An 18,218-nucleotide genomic window follows, 5' to 3' on the forward strand; every position below is an offset into this window, starting at 1 on the left:
TGATTACATCGTTGTCGATAAAAGATGAAGAACCTCCTTCCGCAATGTGAAAACAAAACCTAGTGCCGAATGAGGATCGGATCATCGTCTACTCTGGCCTACCTTGGAATCAAACTGAGCAAACCAGTGGTCAAAATAAAGTCGAAAAATTTAACGGCCGCTGAACCAATTACTTTCCGAGAAATACTAGGGAAATTGGGACATGGTTTGGAAGAGAATTGAAGAATGGATCAAAGATGTAGCGAGCAAGGTCACAAAAATGAACACCATACTGAAGCGACAACATTGGAAGACAGACGAAATTTTGGCACTGGTTGAAATTAAACTTAACATCCGGTTCACAGTTACAGATCCAGAACAACAAGGACGACCAATGGAAAAAAATGAACAATGACATCGAACACGCTTGTAGAAGAGACACTAATGAACATATTAAGAAACTGTGTGCAGACCTAGAGGCACATGTGACCAAAAATCACAGCGTAGAACTTTACCACAAGGTGAAATACTTAGCACGAGAAGTTATGCCTAAGACGCAGATTATTAAGGACAACCAAGGGAATATCATCACAAATGCAGGGGGCATCGCCAAAGTAAGGAGAGAATACTGCATCAAGCTGTTCACTGATGACACACAACCAATGCTAGGTCACCTGAACCCAACAGACTTTGAACCAACGATCCTTAGAGAAGAAGTGGAACGTGCAAGAAAAAAGCTCCGGAACCGGAAAGCACCAGGCCAAGATGGAATCATTGCTGAAATCATAAAGAACATGGTCACGGTGCTGAACGTTTGGCTGAAGACCTTCTTACTTCCACAAATATCAGAGGAACAAACCGGGTTTGTTCCAGGGAAAGGAACTCGTGAGCAGATCCTAAACATTCGGCAGCTCGTAGAGAAGACAAGGGAGTACAATATCAAGATGTTTCTGTGCTTCGTGGACTACAAGAAAGCCTTCGACAAAGTGAAATGGTCAAAGGTCTAGGCTATACTCACTGAGATGGGGACGCTGAGACATTTAGTATACCTGATTCAACAATTGTACTCTTCGAACACTGCGGCAGTGAGAATTAAAAGCAACTTCTCAGACGTCTTTTCTACTACTGCTGTAGTGCGACAAAGTTACATTCTATCCCCCCTCCTATTCAATATATACAGTGAGTACATTATGAGAGAGTTTCTCGAAGATTGGAGTGACGGCATCACAGTTGGTGGCAGAAAAATTATCTCAGGTATGCGGATGACACTGTAATAATTACAACAGATGATCAAGTACTACAAACCATCATGCGGAGGTTAGATGAGCGAAGCAGAGAATATGGTCCTGAAATCAACAATAAAAAGACCAAAGTGATCATTGTAGATCGTTTTAATAACAACAGACCTGCCATAACAAGAATTGCTGATAATGACGTCAGTCACTTCGACTATCTGGGATCTGTTGCCACAAATACCGGAGACTGTGAACCTGATATCCGTAAGTGCATTGCGATTGCGAGAAATTCAACAGCAAACCTTACTCGCCTCTGGAAGGACACATCCATCACTTCCAAGACAAAGCTCACCCTCATTCGAACTCTGCTTTTCCCTATAGCGACCTATGAAGCAGAAACTTGGACGATGAAGATGGCGGAGAGCCGCAGGATTGATGCTCTAGAAATATGCTGCTATAGGAGATTACTGCGAATACCATGGATAGCACACCGTACTAATGAATCGATTCTGCAACAGCTCGGCATCAGAACGAGACTGTCGACCCTCGGATATTTTGGTCATATTGCCAGGAGACAGGAGGCAATGGAAATACTTATCGTAGAGGGAAAAATCGACGATCGAAGCCCTAGAGGACGTGCACCGTTACGATGGATGGACCAGGTCAAGAGCTTCACCAGGATGAGCTTACAGCAAGCAAGTCACCATGCCCAAAACAGAGACTCCTGGGACAGATCACCAAAAGGCTTGTCGTGTGATGCCACTACACCCTTAAGAAGGATTGGACTCAAAGAGAGAGAGACCACTTGTGTGTAGAATAATGCTCTGGTCTGCGCCATTTCGAGAGCAAGTACAAACAACGACCGTAATTCCGTTGTACATACCGATACCGATAAAACATTATTATGCACTGAATTTTTAACTATGGTTAGTAATTGGAAAAAATTGGTTGGCTGCCCGGTACTGGTTGTATTGCTGTAAGCTTAGATTCAAAAGATGACTGGTTTTAAACCCCAAAGATCGTAGTACTGAATATGATTCTCAGTGTTTTCCCATTTTTGCACCAGGCAAATAGATCCATATGTAGATCATCGATAGAGTGTCAGCCTCTGGATCTCAAGGTCACCGGTTTAACCCAGAAGGGGTAGTACGATGTTAGAAGGGTGGAAAATAGTCCATTCGGCACTTCATGTCGTACGATATCAGCATGTCTTTAGTGATATGCATTTTTACCTCTTTTTTTAGCAAGCTTTCATTCCGTTCTCTGAAGGGCCACTTTCAGGCACAGAAGATTTGTAGAGGTGATCTGCTGCGCGTAGAAGGGGACGGGGTGGCGACCATGACCTATAAACTAATTTGTCCCAGCAGTCGACCTAGTGCAGGAGAACGGAAAAGCACGGAAAACCATTCTTAGAACAGCCGACTGTGGAAACCAGCCTCTCCACTTCCCGAATGTGGAGCTGCAAGGCTAGCCTAAACTAGCCGCTGTTAAGCCGAACCCAATTCTACTCGCTGACATTGGATGTTTACCCGACAAAATTAATTAAAACTCAGCAATAGATCGCTCAAGAGAGTTCTAGTTTCATCACCAACTGGTGAGGTAAAATGGAAAGTCGAAACTGACAGACACACAGCCTAAATGGCGTCAAACGAAAAGTCTGCAACAACATGGTAGCTGAGGCCATACGATTCTTCTTCTTCTTATTATTATTATTATTATCATGCTATCATGCGTCTGTCCCATGCTCATTTACACCACGAGACTAACTGAAACACAGTAGAATTTGAACAACTGCGCTTAAATGGAGTCTGGATTCCAGTGGAAAATAGATTGGAAATGATCGCTATCTGCTGGAAATATAACGACGACGACGATGATGGTGATGATGAAGATGATGATGATGATGATGATGATGATGATGATGATGATGATGATGATGAGTTAGATATGAGAGGGAAATGAATTGTTATTTATCGCCTGATAGAAATCCACAACCCTTGATTGAGGTTGTAAATGATTTCATCACGTTCAGGATATTATCAAATTATTCTCATGGTAGGACTTCGATCTTGCCACATAATCTAGGACCGAAGGACCACATTAGTACCCCTGTACAGCTTATCGGAGAAATGTATTAATCTGCTGCACATAGGCAGAAGATAATCCGAAGCCCTGTTTGTCCCGTATCGCTTTAATTGCTCCGCTGGATCAGTCCGCTTGCCTTGTTTCTTGTGTTCTCACTTGACTAATGGCGGACGAGTTTTTGTGCACACCAGTGCACATCCACTCGCGTCACAGCTCTACAGAGAAGCAAAACCTGAGGTTCTGGTTTTAAAATGGAACTCTGTTTTCGTTTTTACACCTCCAGATTACACTGAAATGAACTTGGAAATGTAAATGAAGACGTCCCATGAACATTTTAATTATAAGGAGTTCATATAAACAACCGAACAGAGAATGTTCATTTTACGAATATTAATATACGTTTCAGTGAAAGGGAAAATGGGAAACTGACAAAGAAAATGCACTAGATTGCAATACTTTAACACGTTCAGTTCACTTTATCATAAAGTCGAAATTAGCACACAGGTGTCCTAACTGAACTATTCTAAAATGTCTGCAGCCATGTAACTGAGGCTATACGATGATAATGATTATATTATTATTATTATTATTATTATTATTATTATTATTATTATTATTATTATTATTATTATTATTATTATTATTAGCCACTTTAAACTATCCAAGATTCTTATGCAACACTTGTTCCCGCTTCAGCACAAGGAAAAAGTAGTTTAGGATGTAGGTACATTGGCTCTGAAAGAGCTTCTTTCAAATTTTGACAAACCATTTATACATTATATGCATTAGTACACTATGTAAATTACATTGTGAACATTTCCTCTTCCTTAATCATGTACTTGAGTTAAGATCATTTTCGTATGATATGCTTGGTCGTACCGGAAGTCCATAAACTGGTAATAATAGTTTTAACATTACTCAAGTCAATCCAAATCCGTAGATGAAATAGAATAACTAAATATTTAGCAAGGAAATTTCCAAAGTGTTCTCGTGAAAAGCAACGCTGATGAAATGAAACGATGGCACATTAATCAGCTAAGTGCAACAGACATCGGGGTAAAAGCGAAAACTAAAAGCACCTTCCCCTCCCACCACATCCACTCACTCGACATATTTATCACAAGAGAATATTGGCTGAATAGACAAGCAGTCCCTGAAATATTCATGAGGGACAATTTCTGAAGCAATAATTTTGTAATAAAGTCAGGACGGCTACTACTACTACTACTACTACTACTACTACTACTACTACTACTACTACTACTAATAATAATAATAATAATAATAATAATAATAATAATAATGGCCACATAACACGTAGGAGCTCGCAGAGATTGACCAACCGGATCTTATCCTACTTTGTAAACAAGAAAACCAAGGGACCCTGGTTCAGCGATGTTGAAAAAGACCTTCAAGAAATAGGGATCGCACATGAAAACATCCAGGAATGTGTTCCTCTCCAGAAGAAAGTTCGAGCATACCAGCGATTCCACGAAAAGCCGAAGGTGAAAAAAAGGCAAGAAGAGGACTGATGAAAGAAAGGAGGCTCACAGAAAACGAATACGGGAATACTGGCAAAGAATTAAAGCTCAAGGATGCAAACGGTTGCTATAACGTGGTCAACAGCCGGCCGAAATGAATAATAATAATAATAATAATAATAATAATAATAATAATAATAATAATAATAATAATAATAATAATAATAATAATAATCCCGGTCAAGAAAGCCAAGAATAACGGCCGAGAGGATTCATCGTGCTGACCACACGACACCTCATAATGTGCATTATTATTATTATTATTATTATTATTATTATTATTATTATTATTATTATTATTATTATTATTATTATTATTATTATTATTATTTAAGCAAAGTTGTTGCTTTTGATGTGTAGTTTCTGTCATCATATACTGTGCCCGGCTGGTGGCTATGATCGCTAAGGCGTCTAGTCTAAATGGTCTGGCAGCGTGATCAGTTCGAGCCCTGTTGCTGGAAAATAAATCACCATTAGAATATTGGCCGGCTGGGTAGGAGAGGGATAGTCGGCGTCAACTCAAGTCCTAAGCGGTCCCTTTAATGTTCATCTGAAGAACTGAGGAAAATATCCTTCCGCAGGTAAGCACTTCCCTTCTTTCCCCTTCTCCATCACGGTTCTCGTCCTGAATCTAGGGGGGGGGGGGGCAGGGTAATGCAAGCGGCTTTTATATAACATATATAACATCAAAGAGACCGCTTAGGCCTTGCGTTGACTCCGAGTATAGTGGTATACAATTTCTAGTCACTAGATTGCGTGCCTAAAGCCTGGATTCATTGTTCATATGGAGTGAGGACATATGACGCTGTTGATAGTGATTCGTCCGTCGGATGGAAACGTAAAGCTTAGAGCAGACAACTTAGTGTTATTCGACCGGAGTATGCTACGTGCCGACACCGGGTTTTACTCTCACCCTGCTTCATTATCATCCTCACACCCAGTTGCGCAGGTGGCCCATGGCGGTCAAATAGAAAGACCTGCACCAGGCGAGCCAAAGGTGTCCTTCGACACTCCCAGCACGAAAAGTCATACGATAAATAATCAAGTACTCTATATTTCATCGTCTTGCCTTTGTCATTTCATAGACAAAATAATACGACAGATGTTAACTACAGCATCAAAACGCTTTGTAACCTATCAGTTGAAGTACTGTAGTTCCATACGATTTGTCAACAGACAGCACTGGTAGCCTGAACTAGCGCTTTTGTAAGAAGTGATCATTCCGACGCTGGCAGTACAAAAGTGGAAGGTACATCGAAATTTTCGACCCTTGGAAATACTAAGATTGATATTTATTTATTTATTTATTTATTTATTTATTTATTTATTTATTTATTTATTTATTTATTTATTTTTATATAAGTATAATCACGTGTAACTTGAAATACATCACATAAATCTAGACTGAACTGAAGGTGAAACTTTGGCAATAATGAAGAAATATACGGTAGATGTGCATGAGTTTGCAAGTGGAACATGTTCATGTTGGTACCAGAAGTTTAGCCGCAAGTAGTTAGTTGCAGCTTTCAGAGGAAGCACCACGACGGATAATTATATTCGCGTCATGTGAGATGGAACTTATCACTGTTTACAGCTGCACATTTAGGGAGACAAAAAAAAAAAAAAAGGTTTTGTAAAGACGGAACAAAAAAATACTACTCACACCCGCTTTCATCGTACATGAGAAACTGCCGCACGCTTCCCGACTCGAAAATAAAATTTAAAAAGCAAGGCCACCACTTTTATGTCATTAAGAGGAGAATATGAATACAATAACAGTTACACTTTTAATTAAGTTTCTGCTAATGGCAGTGTGTGTATGTGTGTGTTTGCTAAAATACACCACTTACATATTCATCACACACGTATACGTACTGAGCTGAGGTTACTCTGAAAATTTATTCCCATCCCCAATGGCTAAATGTACTTAATAACCTGGGGTATTCAAAACTTCCAAATGCAGGGAAAATAGACACATACGCGCAAACAAATTATACACAACACATAATTCTCTGACATAAGCATAATATTGTAAATTTAATGCCTTTTCTGTGTTTAATTGAGGTTGATGGAGTGTCGAGGCTCAGTATAGAACTTGACTGTGGGTATAGGACTGACTTCTGGCCTGCCTCTTTGTAAGAAAGAATACGTTCCTTTCCAGTGCTACGATACAAATTTAAGAACAAAGGTTGAACAGTAAAATAAACATTTAGGTTTAACTAATATTATAATCCTTGATATTTTTTTTACTTCATTCTAAGGGCAGTGACAACAAAATAAGCGTCCTAATTACACTTCCTGATATAAAAAGGCTTGTTCCCCGAGTACAATCCCGAGAGAAACGAAGAGCATATTAACTGTAGTAATACCGAGCTCGATAGCTGCAGTCGCTTAAGTGCGGCCAGTATCCAGTATTCGGGAGATAGTAGGTTCGAACCCCACTGTCGGCAGCCCTGAAAATGGTTTTCCGTGGTTTCCCATTTTCATACCAGGCAAATGCTGGGGCTGTACCTTAATTGAGACCACGGCCGCTTCCTTCCCACTCCCAGCCCTTCCATGTCCCATCGTCGCCATAAGACCTATCTGTGTCGGCGCGACGTAAAGCAACTAGAAAAAAAAAACTGTAGTAATATAATATAATGAGATCTCCAGAATTTAACCAAAGGGAATCTGGTGCTCGATTTGTATTTATTTTCACTATTTAGGGAAATACTACAATATGAAATAATAAATGAGCATAAATATAAGACAAATAAAACACATAAGGTGCCAGTTATTCATAACCTATACAGAAAACAAAGAACAGCACGAAAATATACGGTTTTATTTTTGCATTTAAACTTTTGGGCCACGGGCGCTTCTTTTCCACTTCTAGCTTTTCCTATCCCATCGTCGCCATAAGACCTATTTGTTTCGGTACAACGTAAAGCCAATTCTAAAAAAGAAAACCTCTTGGGGTCGCAGTCTCTCAATATGTCGGCTCTCGGCTTCATCAGAACAACAGAGTTATGTCCTGTTGGTGGAGCGCTATTCAACGAAAAGTTCTACGTAACTTTATTTATAGAGTATGCATGGAAGATATCGTCACTCCTATGCCAAAACCGCGAATGTGACAATGTTTTTCCTATCTATTATTTCTCTTAAGACTGGTCACGCCTCCAAGCCACATATTGATAAGTAGTCGATGAGAACAATTTTCGTCGAGTTCATTTTCCTATGCACAGGTTTAAAGGAAAATGAACCTTACTGTACCGTACTGTAGGAATGTATATTTGCATGACATATTTACTGACACCTAGAGTATGTTGTATTTAAGGTTCATTTCCCTTTACACACGCGCTTGGGAAAATGAACTCAACGAAAATATTCTGATGGACTGCATATCAATTTGTGGTTGAGAGGCTTGGCCAGTCTTAACGAAAATAGGGAAGAACATTATCACATTCGTGGTTTGGCATAGTAGCGCCGGTATGTACCCATGGTGTAGGGGACAACGCGTCGGGAGTTTTTAATTGTACACGATTAATATCCCTGGCCTGGGGACTGGGTGTTTGTGTCGTCCTTCAACACTTTACACTTTTGTAATGTCCAAATACACGCACGTTCTTAACATACGGTGCGCAGTACGGGCAAAATATCTTCTTAGGTCTACGCCCCGAATAAATAGCAACAAAAAAGCAAGCGCCGGTGTGTATACCAAAGAGTAAGACAAAAATGTATTGTATTTTAAGAAAATATAGCAAGGGCCGATGTAATGTATATGAAATATCACATGGACCCTTATGCACAAGAGTGCCCTCGGATTTTGAACCACCAAATATATGAACTATGGCGTTGCTATCAAAAGAACTTTTTTTTTGCTAGTTGTTTTACGTCGCTGTACGTCGCACCGATACAGATAGGTCTTATGGCGACGATGGGATAGGAAAGATCTAGGAGTGGGAAGGAAGCGGCCGCGGCCTTAATTAAGGTACAGCCCCAGCATTTGCCCGGTGTGGAAATGGGAAACCACGGAAAACCATCTTCAGATCTGCCGACAGTGGGGTTCGGACCTACTATCTCCCGAATGCTGGATACTGGCCGCACTTAAGCGACTGCAGCTCTCGAGCTCGGTATCAATTGAAATATTATTTTACTGACCTTACAAGAAAGTTGGGGTAAATATTCCTTTACAGGAAGGGAAGTTAGGGATTGGAACAACTTACCACGGGAGATGTTCAATAAGTATCGAATTTCTTTGAAGTCATTTAAAATAAGGCTAGGAATAGGGAATCTGCCACCTGGGCGACTGTCCTAAATGCAGATCAGTATTGATTGATTGAAGTTTAATTGGAATTTGATGGGGATAGGTTTGATGAATGTGTTATTGTACTGGAAAAGGTTGCATTTCAAGTATTCTAGAGTAAATGTGTTCTAGTCATCCTTAGCCTTCAGTTCAGACGGCCGCGATTTCGATTTTCGGCCGGGTCGGTAATTTTAGCCGCGCCTGGTTAATTCTTCTCCCTTGGGCACTGAGTGTTTCACATACCACACCTCACAACTAATCACCGCAGAAATACACAGTAGTGGATATACGGAAGGGCGAACGGCTATAAAACTGGGCCTGCGTAGTGTCATGTCCAAGTAATTAGGGGATGGCTTCGCAGAGGAAGAAGAACGAGTGTGTATACATAGGTCTAAGTCAATTCCATTAGCATCAAGTTCATGCACGACACGCGACTAACATCTATTCCAGCAACTGACCTGAGTAACTCAGTACGTTAACGTACCAGTTAATAATACCCGTACACATGATATTTGTGAGACAACTGGGTTTTCATTCGCCCACCTAGTGGCTCTGTGGTTGCCAATTTCAGACGTAACAAAATGCTGGAATGGTATCATTCCATTTTCTTTTCATTCTTGGTCCCAATTAATAGTACAGTACATACATTAGAACAGAAAACACTAGTTAGCAAACGTTAAAATTCACAAATAAATAAATAAATAAATAAATAAATAAATAAATAAATAAATAAATAAATAAATCAGATAACACACATACACAATCATTATTACACAAATATTTCACCTTTGTAATCTCGCCTCAGTTATGCAGACTTAATAAACAATGTTACTTGTAATGCATACACTAGTCTTGCGAAGAGCTCTCCACAACTTACCGTGAGCATTTAAGCTAATTGGATGCAACTCATGGAGAGAACTGTGACTGCTTGTAACATACTGGTAAGGGAATGAACACGTCCTGATATAAAACCTGAGAGGCTCGTACACGGAAAATTCAGTACCAGATTTGTATACCACGTGATTTTTAATTGAATATTTCTTATATCTACCAGCTGACTGAAAAAAATTGAAGTGAATTTCATTTGTAACTTCAACATTATTTGCTTCTCTCGATTACCGGGAGTATTTTTACAGTGCTTACTGGGAAAATATATGATTTTTTTTTGTTGGAAATGGGATTTCCTGCACATTTAGTTTAGGTGATAACTTTTTATGAACTCAACTGAGTCACAGTCACAATAAATGGCAAGCTCTCTGTGAATTTCAAGGTCCAGCAAGGTGTTCGTTAAGGCTGTATACTGTCGACGGCGATATCTATGACCAGTACATTATGAAGGCTGCATTTGAGGAATGGAATGACAGATTTCTTGGTGGATGTTACACAGTATAGTACTCATTGTCACTGCATGAGTTGGAAATGCCTGAGCTCATAACACGCGCCAAAAATGTGAGTTCTCAAATGAGTATTGATTGGGGTAAAAAAGGAGAGGTGAGCTAGTGCGATGTAATATAATTAGATAGTCGACCATGTAGACGGAAGTGTGAGAATCGAGTACCTACAACATAAATACATGAATTACTACTTTTTTGTTACAAGTTGCTTTATGTCGCACCACGGCTGATTTCTTCCGAATCCTAGCCCTGTCCTGCTCCATCGTCGCCATAAAACCTTTCTGTGTCGTAAAGAAACTTCCAAATAAACGCATAAATCTGAATTAAAATTTGTGGCATAAATATAAATAACCTTATACATGTAGATGCCACTGCTCTCATTGCAGAAAGTGAAGAAGAGCTAAAGTATCTCATACTGCAGGTGAAAGAAGGAAGTACAAAAACTGGACTGATGTTGAATGTCACGAAAACAAAATTCACGACAATTAAAGCTATCATTATCTGGCATAGAGACGGAGAAACAGTGGATATAGTTCCTAGTTTCATCTGCTTGGGTTCCAAGATCACTGGTGGCAGTAGCTTCAGCTATGAAATCAAAAGACGCTTGCTGCTTGTGAGAAAGGCAATGGCTAATCTCGACAGTGTTTTCAAGAGTAGGTACATAATTATAGGAACAAAGATCCATATAGTATTCCCATAGCGATATACGGAAGCAAGACCTGAAAATATAAAAAGGCCGGGCGTCGAAGAATAGACACATTCGAACTGTAGTGTTGGAGGAAACTCCTTAGATTTCCGTGGACTGCAAAGAGAATTAATAAGTTCATATTACAGGAAATCAATCCAGGGTGCTCATTTGGAGGACAAATACTGAAATAAAACCTGAAGTACTTTATTCATATTACGAGAAGACATGTTTCACTAGAAAATACCTTAGTGGTAGGAAAAACGGAGGGTAAAAGGAGGAGAGTGCGACAACGGATGATGTGGATTGATGGCATCAAGGAAATCGCGGATCTCAGTTTGCAAAGTCTTCGCAAAATAGTGTAGGGCACAGAGAAATGGCGAATTTTGGTCTATAGGGTCACGGAGAGTCAGAATCGACTAAACGACTAACATAAGAGCAACAACGAAAACAACATCTCATCCCAACCAAGGGATAGTAGTAAAACCAACAAATATTCTAATCTGAGATCTGAAATCTAGTATTTTTTTGTGCACATGTCTTCAGTTCGGAACGTGTTTTGTTGCTGAGAAAATATCAATGAAGTAATATAGTGTAATGTGTATAAGATACAGCAGATCTGAATTCGACGTTGATATAAATACGATTGACAATATGGTATATATCTCTTGTTGGTAGCTATACTCAATAATGTTCTTTCCACACAGGCCGGCAACGACACATTTCGCGAGTCATGTAAGTCTGTAAGAGGGTGCAAGCAGTGGAAAAAGCTCGGTAAAGCTGGTCGCTTGCCAAGCTGGGCTGCCAAAGCTTGGGAGGATTGTCAGCACTGCTTGTTTGAGCCAACAGTGTCGAGTGACCGCCAACCCTCCTATCAGAAGAGGAAAAACAAAACGTGAGACAACATATGAGCAACCAAACTCATTTGGAGGTTTGGAAGCAAGTCGCTGACATTTCTGCATGTACACATGAATTAAATTATTATTATTATTTTCATCCCAGCAACACTCTCCAATATCATTTCATTTCATCTGTCAGTCATTAATCTTTGCCCAGAGGAGTGCTACAAGCCTCGGCAGCCGGCACAATTCCTATCCTCGCCGCAAGTTAGGAGCTTCATTCATCCCATTCCTGACCCGGTCATTGACTGGAGAACAGGTTGTAGGTTTTCATTTTCATTATTGTTGTTATTATTATTATTATTATTATTATTATTATTATTATTATTATTATTCGAGACCATCTGCGAGCTACGAAGCCAAAACAGTCTTTCACTCTATAGTCAAGGTGTGTTCTGTTCGCTATTTACTATCCTGCCAGAAATTCGTCAGTGTCTACCTTAGCTTCCCTTCGGTAGAAATATCTGGCTTTCTCAGGTTTTCCCTACACCTTCATCCTTAGGCTTACTCTTTCCCAGATACCTTCAAGTGCAATATTCACCCTTTACAAGTTCTGGTGTACTTCTTGATTTTGGCACGCAATATAGTTTACACTTCCGGCCAACATTCTGATGAATATTTTTCCAACAACGGGACACGAACCGGCTAATTACGGTGTCACACCAAATAGACGACGCCTTAACTATCATGACCACCTGGCGGGCAACTATCACATGACCCTAGCTTTCACCAAGCCTAAAACAGAAATTATAATTAAATTAATCTGGGAGGTAAAGACGTGCGCCGAGTTAACCACTGTATTCAACTTGGTGTCAAGGTTATAAGTAGTGGAAGCATTTGTCTTTCGCTCCTTATTTGGTTTCAAACGACTTCCGGGTAAAGAGGATAATCAAGATTTAACAATTAGCCGGGTCGTCTCGTCTGATTCTCAAACTGAACTCCTTTTCTTGGTGTCAGAGTCACGAACAAATTAGGAGTTATCTGGTACCAGAGGGACTACCAGAGAAGGATAACCATACTTGCTCCTTAAAGGTAGCTGCTAGTTGGTAGACTTTGGTTCGTAAATGGTTTATAGTTTTGTACCGCCTATGTTGGTAGATTGGTCATTTTCATTTTAGTAGTGTAGGCCGTTCAACGAAGCTAGAAGAGCTGGTGAGTCTTAGAAGACTCCTGTCTCAGAGATATAGGACAGATATTCACATTTCACTCAATTACGCCTATTGCTATTTCTTGATGCATGTAGCATTTTTGCGTATGTCTCTTGGCATATGTCTGAGTAAAATGCAGCAACTTCCACCGGAGTCTAAGCCTCATTTATGACTCTGGCAATGTAGAAACTGCTGAGGTGTGGGTGATTTTAAGTAATTATATTCAGAGCACGACCAGTGCGTTTGGATGTTATGGAAAGTGTTTTTGACAGGGCCACAATGGTGCTGCAATGGCAGGTCCTGACCCAGTGAGGAAAACAATGGCAAATTACCTCACTCCTCATCATCCTCTCTACGCTTCTTTATGACGTCACTATCAAACGTTGCGGTTTCCCTACAAGCACGCTGAGGATCCAATCAGCGTCCAGACCGAATACTTGACATACATGGCTTCAATATTTAATCAATGGTCCCATTCTGCGAATTTATGGGATTTTTTAAGTGTCTCCTCGGCTTTCTTCGACTGTTAGATCTCTTCAGACGTTCAGTATCATCTTCCCACCGTCACCTGTGACTTAGGGAATGTCATAGACGCGAGCTTTGACGAAGATATTCGCGCAGCTCAACAAGGTAAAGCGAATCATATGGGCTGCATATGTAGTACAAACACTCCATGGATTACAGTGTGAAGTAACATTCCGCCTTGAGCTTTAAAAAGATCAGTAGCACATTTGAAGGCCAAGATAAACATCAGGAGCAACCCTCCCCCCCCCCCCCCGACCAAGCTACCCAAACAGAGAGCTATATCCAGAGTAAAGAACCAACGTCTTAAATCAGGAAAATCACCCTGGCATACAGACAACCACCTTGAGAGTCCTTTAGCATCAAATAATCATGGACAAGTCGGTGGGAGCGTTCTCTAGGATTCAAATGGACATTTAACTTGAAAAGGCTTCCAAGCTCGCATGAGGTTTTTGGCTAGCCAGACACAAATGTAGGATCATCAACCGGATACGAATGGGGCAAGGTAGATGTAGATACCTGCTGCACAAATGGGACTTGCTACCTCTCATCAACTGGTCATTTCTTCAAGGGATCGACAGAGTACTTGGCTGAGATGTTCTATACAACCTGTGAAATGGTGGTGGGCAGTGAGTTGTTCCCATATGAATGATATTAACGCGTAATTCCGCTAGTGGGAGAATATATATGAAGATATGTGAGCTGTAAAATACTGTCGCGGGTCGTTGGGGTGTAGAGCTACCCACACAACCCCATCAAGAGCCTAGGTTATGGATAGTGGAAGCCTTTACCTTCCACACCTTCAAGGACATCCATGGCCTTTACGGAGATTACATTAGTCATCAGGGTCCTTAAACTAACATGGCTACTCGGAGAGGTAGTATAACGGTTGCGTATATGTAACCAATAGAAATTGTACCTCATGAACTTCGATGCTGCACCTGCTCGGTCACAACCTCGTTCTCCCCGGTCAACCAGAGCACACCGTCCTCGAAGACACATTGATCGGCTCGCCTCCTACTCGCCCTTCACCTACGTCACCTGCTACTTCCAGAAGATTCACCAGACTCAGCCTTGTTCTAGTATATTCCGTGAACTTTACTGTATAAGCTCAACTCACCGATTAAATTAGTCCTCTTTCATCTTCATTGTGGTTGGAGGGCTTAATCCAGTATTTCTTACGCCTGCTCTTTCTTTCCGAACATTAGAGAATCCAATATACGATTTTTGATGATAAGCATAAAGAGACACTTGCTAAATTCACGGTAATTAAAATCTCACAGCCGTGAGGCTTCCTTCACATTCACTTCTTCCACCACAAAAACGTCTTCAATCCTCCCCTGAATTGGGAGGCGGGCTTCTTAGACGATAACACCGTCTTTCAGGCCGGAAAATTTGTTACGGTGGAGGAGATACACGGAGAAGGTGATAGGGTTGGCGGCCGTGGCCTATACTAGGAACTGTCCTGGCATTCGCCTCAGTGCAGGAGAATGGAAAACCACGGAAAGCCGTTTACAGAACAGCCGACGGTTGGGACCAGCCTGTCCCGTCTCCTGAATGCAGAGGCGTACAGCCACGGTAGAGCCGTGGCCATACCTCCTCTGTTCGGTTGGCCGGTAGGTGGATGCAGAGTGAGTCTCAGCCCACTTTCAAACCAAGGCTTACATAATATACTTTGGTAAGCTCTAATCTTTCATGAGTGCTGGACGCTCTTTTTCTATGGAATGCACATAAATATTTTAGTCAGTAGAATTAGTAGAATGCGGAACACTGTGTAAACATTTCATTCACAAATTCGACTAGAATAATTTTAATGAGGACACTATTTTATTTCCTAAAACAGCTATTTTTACGGACGATTTCCTCCGTTGTATTCTCGCCATTTCTCCATCTCTTTCCTCCTTTCTTCTTGTATGACTCTTTGACTGAGTTAAATTATATATAATTCCTATTATTCAGTGCTTCCTTTTATGTTCTTGTTTAACTGGTTTTGAAATTCTATTCTACGATATTGGTGGTTTACGAAATTTCTTTCAAATCCATGACATATGTGTATTAAGGTAATTCATTCTTGCACCTATGTTAAATGGTGCTATCTATTTCACACTTAACAGTTGTAGGAATCCAAAATAAATTTAAAATGTGTACTTCTTCATGTGTACGTCTTCATTAGTTCTTTAAAACAAAATATGTGCTTTCAAAAGATTTCCTCGGCTTATTTTCTGACGAACCTTTTTGAATTCTACAAAATTGTGTCTGTATTTTCCACGAAAACCTTAGGAAGCCCACTACATTCTAGCCGTGATAGAATTTTTTAGATATTGAGTAACACGGATTCATGCAACACTCTCAAAGTGGCAAACGGTACCAGACCGTGACGTCAACACAAATGCGAATAGAGTTAATACGACGTTGCACAAATAGCAGCCGTTCAGTCGACCCACATCGCCACAGCAGCGTGTTTTATTATCGACTAAAACTGCTATATTCGGTTATTTACAACTATACTCAAGTTCAAGTCTTCTATATACACAGGTTTCACCCACTAACTCGGTCGACCAAACGGCCCTCCCATGCATCGAACTCCTACTCTTCAACAGCGCCCCTCTCTCAGAGCGCAATGTCGTCACCAGAGCAGTTTACTCCACAACACAACTAAGTCAAAGGACTCGACTCACACGCTGCACTGAATTACGCGTAGCCAAGATCATCACATTGACTCACTCGTTGCTGACACACTCCGAAATGACTCGTGACTGACTCGCGACTGTCTCGTGACTGACTCACGACCCGTGTCTCACGGTCTCCAAATTTGCTCTTAACATAGACTACTGGAATATTCTCGAGAATGTAACTCACAATTTCCACTCCCAGATCATTCCGACCACCTTTCCATCGTGGACCTGCATTCAGAATTTTCGAAGGAGTTCGGCCAACAATTCGCAGGGGCTATACATTTGCTCATTGCTGGCCACACCCATATGATCGTCACTCCGCCGGCATTATCGCCTTCCGCCGGACTCCGGAGCATCAGCCTTCAATATCACAATATATAGCACTTCTTATATTTATTTCTCACAGTAATGTACGAATAAGTAACTATTAATTCGAAATAATTTCTACGTGTTTTGTGCTGACAACGTCGACGAATGTTTTCACTCCACAAATACACCGGTTCGATCATGCGGCTGAAGCGAGTTTACATTAGAAGGCTGTAGTCCGGGGAGTTACTCTTCGGTACACATCAATGTTTATGTAACTTTCTGGCTGAAACGGTAGTATACGCTAGAGACGCTCAGGACTAGATAAATGTACTGTAATTACTCCTTAATGGTAAACAATAATTAGTTTTGCAAACTCTTAGGATTTGCAGATGGGTTTGAGTTCATGGAGGTCTTGGTAAGAAAAACTATCCCATTCTGCAAGAGAAAAAAAGTACTCTCAAATTCCTGACAGAGGTCGATGACCTAGCTGTTAGGCCCCTTTAAACAACAATCATCACCATCATCATCATCATCATCATCATCACCAAATTCCTTACAATATAGGTTACTCTGAATCTCACGTTAATTTGAATAGTAATCTGTTTTAGCAAATACCACCTAACGATGTTCAGTTTATATTTCTATACCATTTGTACACATTTCCTCATAGATTCGAATCAATATAATATTCTAGATTTCACGCACACCATCTCAAAGCTTATAAGTTTGTAATATGAATTGTTTATCCGTACGTACAGCATCCCCACATCAAGTCAATTCAGAAAATACTCGCCATTGCGCATATTGAATTGAATACAAGGGCTAATGACCTATTCACATAAAAATTATAGCGTGATAAATTTATGACCCTCAACGAACATAGATCGTATATAAAGAATAGTAAACCATGAACAAAGGTTTTAATTAACCTAACGTAAATGATTAGCATAAAGCTGCTTTCGAGAGATTTCAAAATATATAAAACATGTATGCATTTTTAAGCATGTCAGAAAACTTTTGACATTCGAAACGAGAGCTCAATGAAGCAATTCAAACGTTATTTCAAATGTGTGTTTATCTACATAATTGCAGTGCGTCAGTCACTCTAACATGTCACATACGAAAATATATAGCATGTGCCTGCGAAGTTAATTACAGAGTGCGACAATTGACATAAACTCTCGCTGACAAAAATGTGCGCTATCGGTCAGTCAACCAGAAAGGCTAGCGAATTGCAGTAAAGGACCCGTACATCAATCGAATTTCTACCATTTAGATTAATTCTATATGCTAATGAATAATTAAGTAATTGAAATAACATGGAAGACACACAAAATAGTACGTAGCGAAAATAAAAGGTATTTAAGAAAGTAATGCCCTGCTAAGAAAACAATGTTACAACAGGTTGTTTTCTTCTCGTATTTAAAGTTAACATTCCCAATAAGCTTTTATCAAAGTAAT

This window comes from Anabrus simplex, chromosome 1 (genome assembly GCF_040414725.1).
Source record: "Anabrus simplex isolate iqAnaSimp1 chromosome 1, ASM4041472v1, whole genome shotgun sequence".
Classification (NCBI taxonomy): domain Eukaryota; kingdom Metazoa; phylum Arthropoda; class Insecta; order Orthoptera; family Tettigoniidae; genus Anabrus; species Anabrus simplex.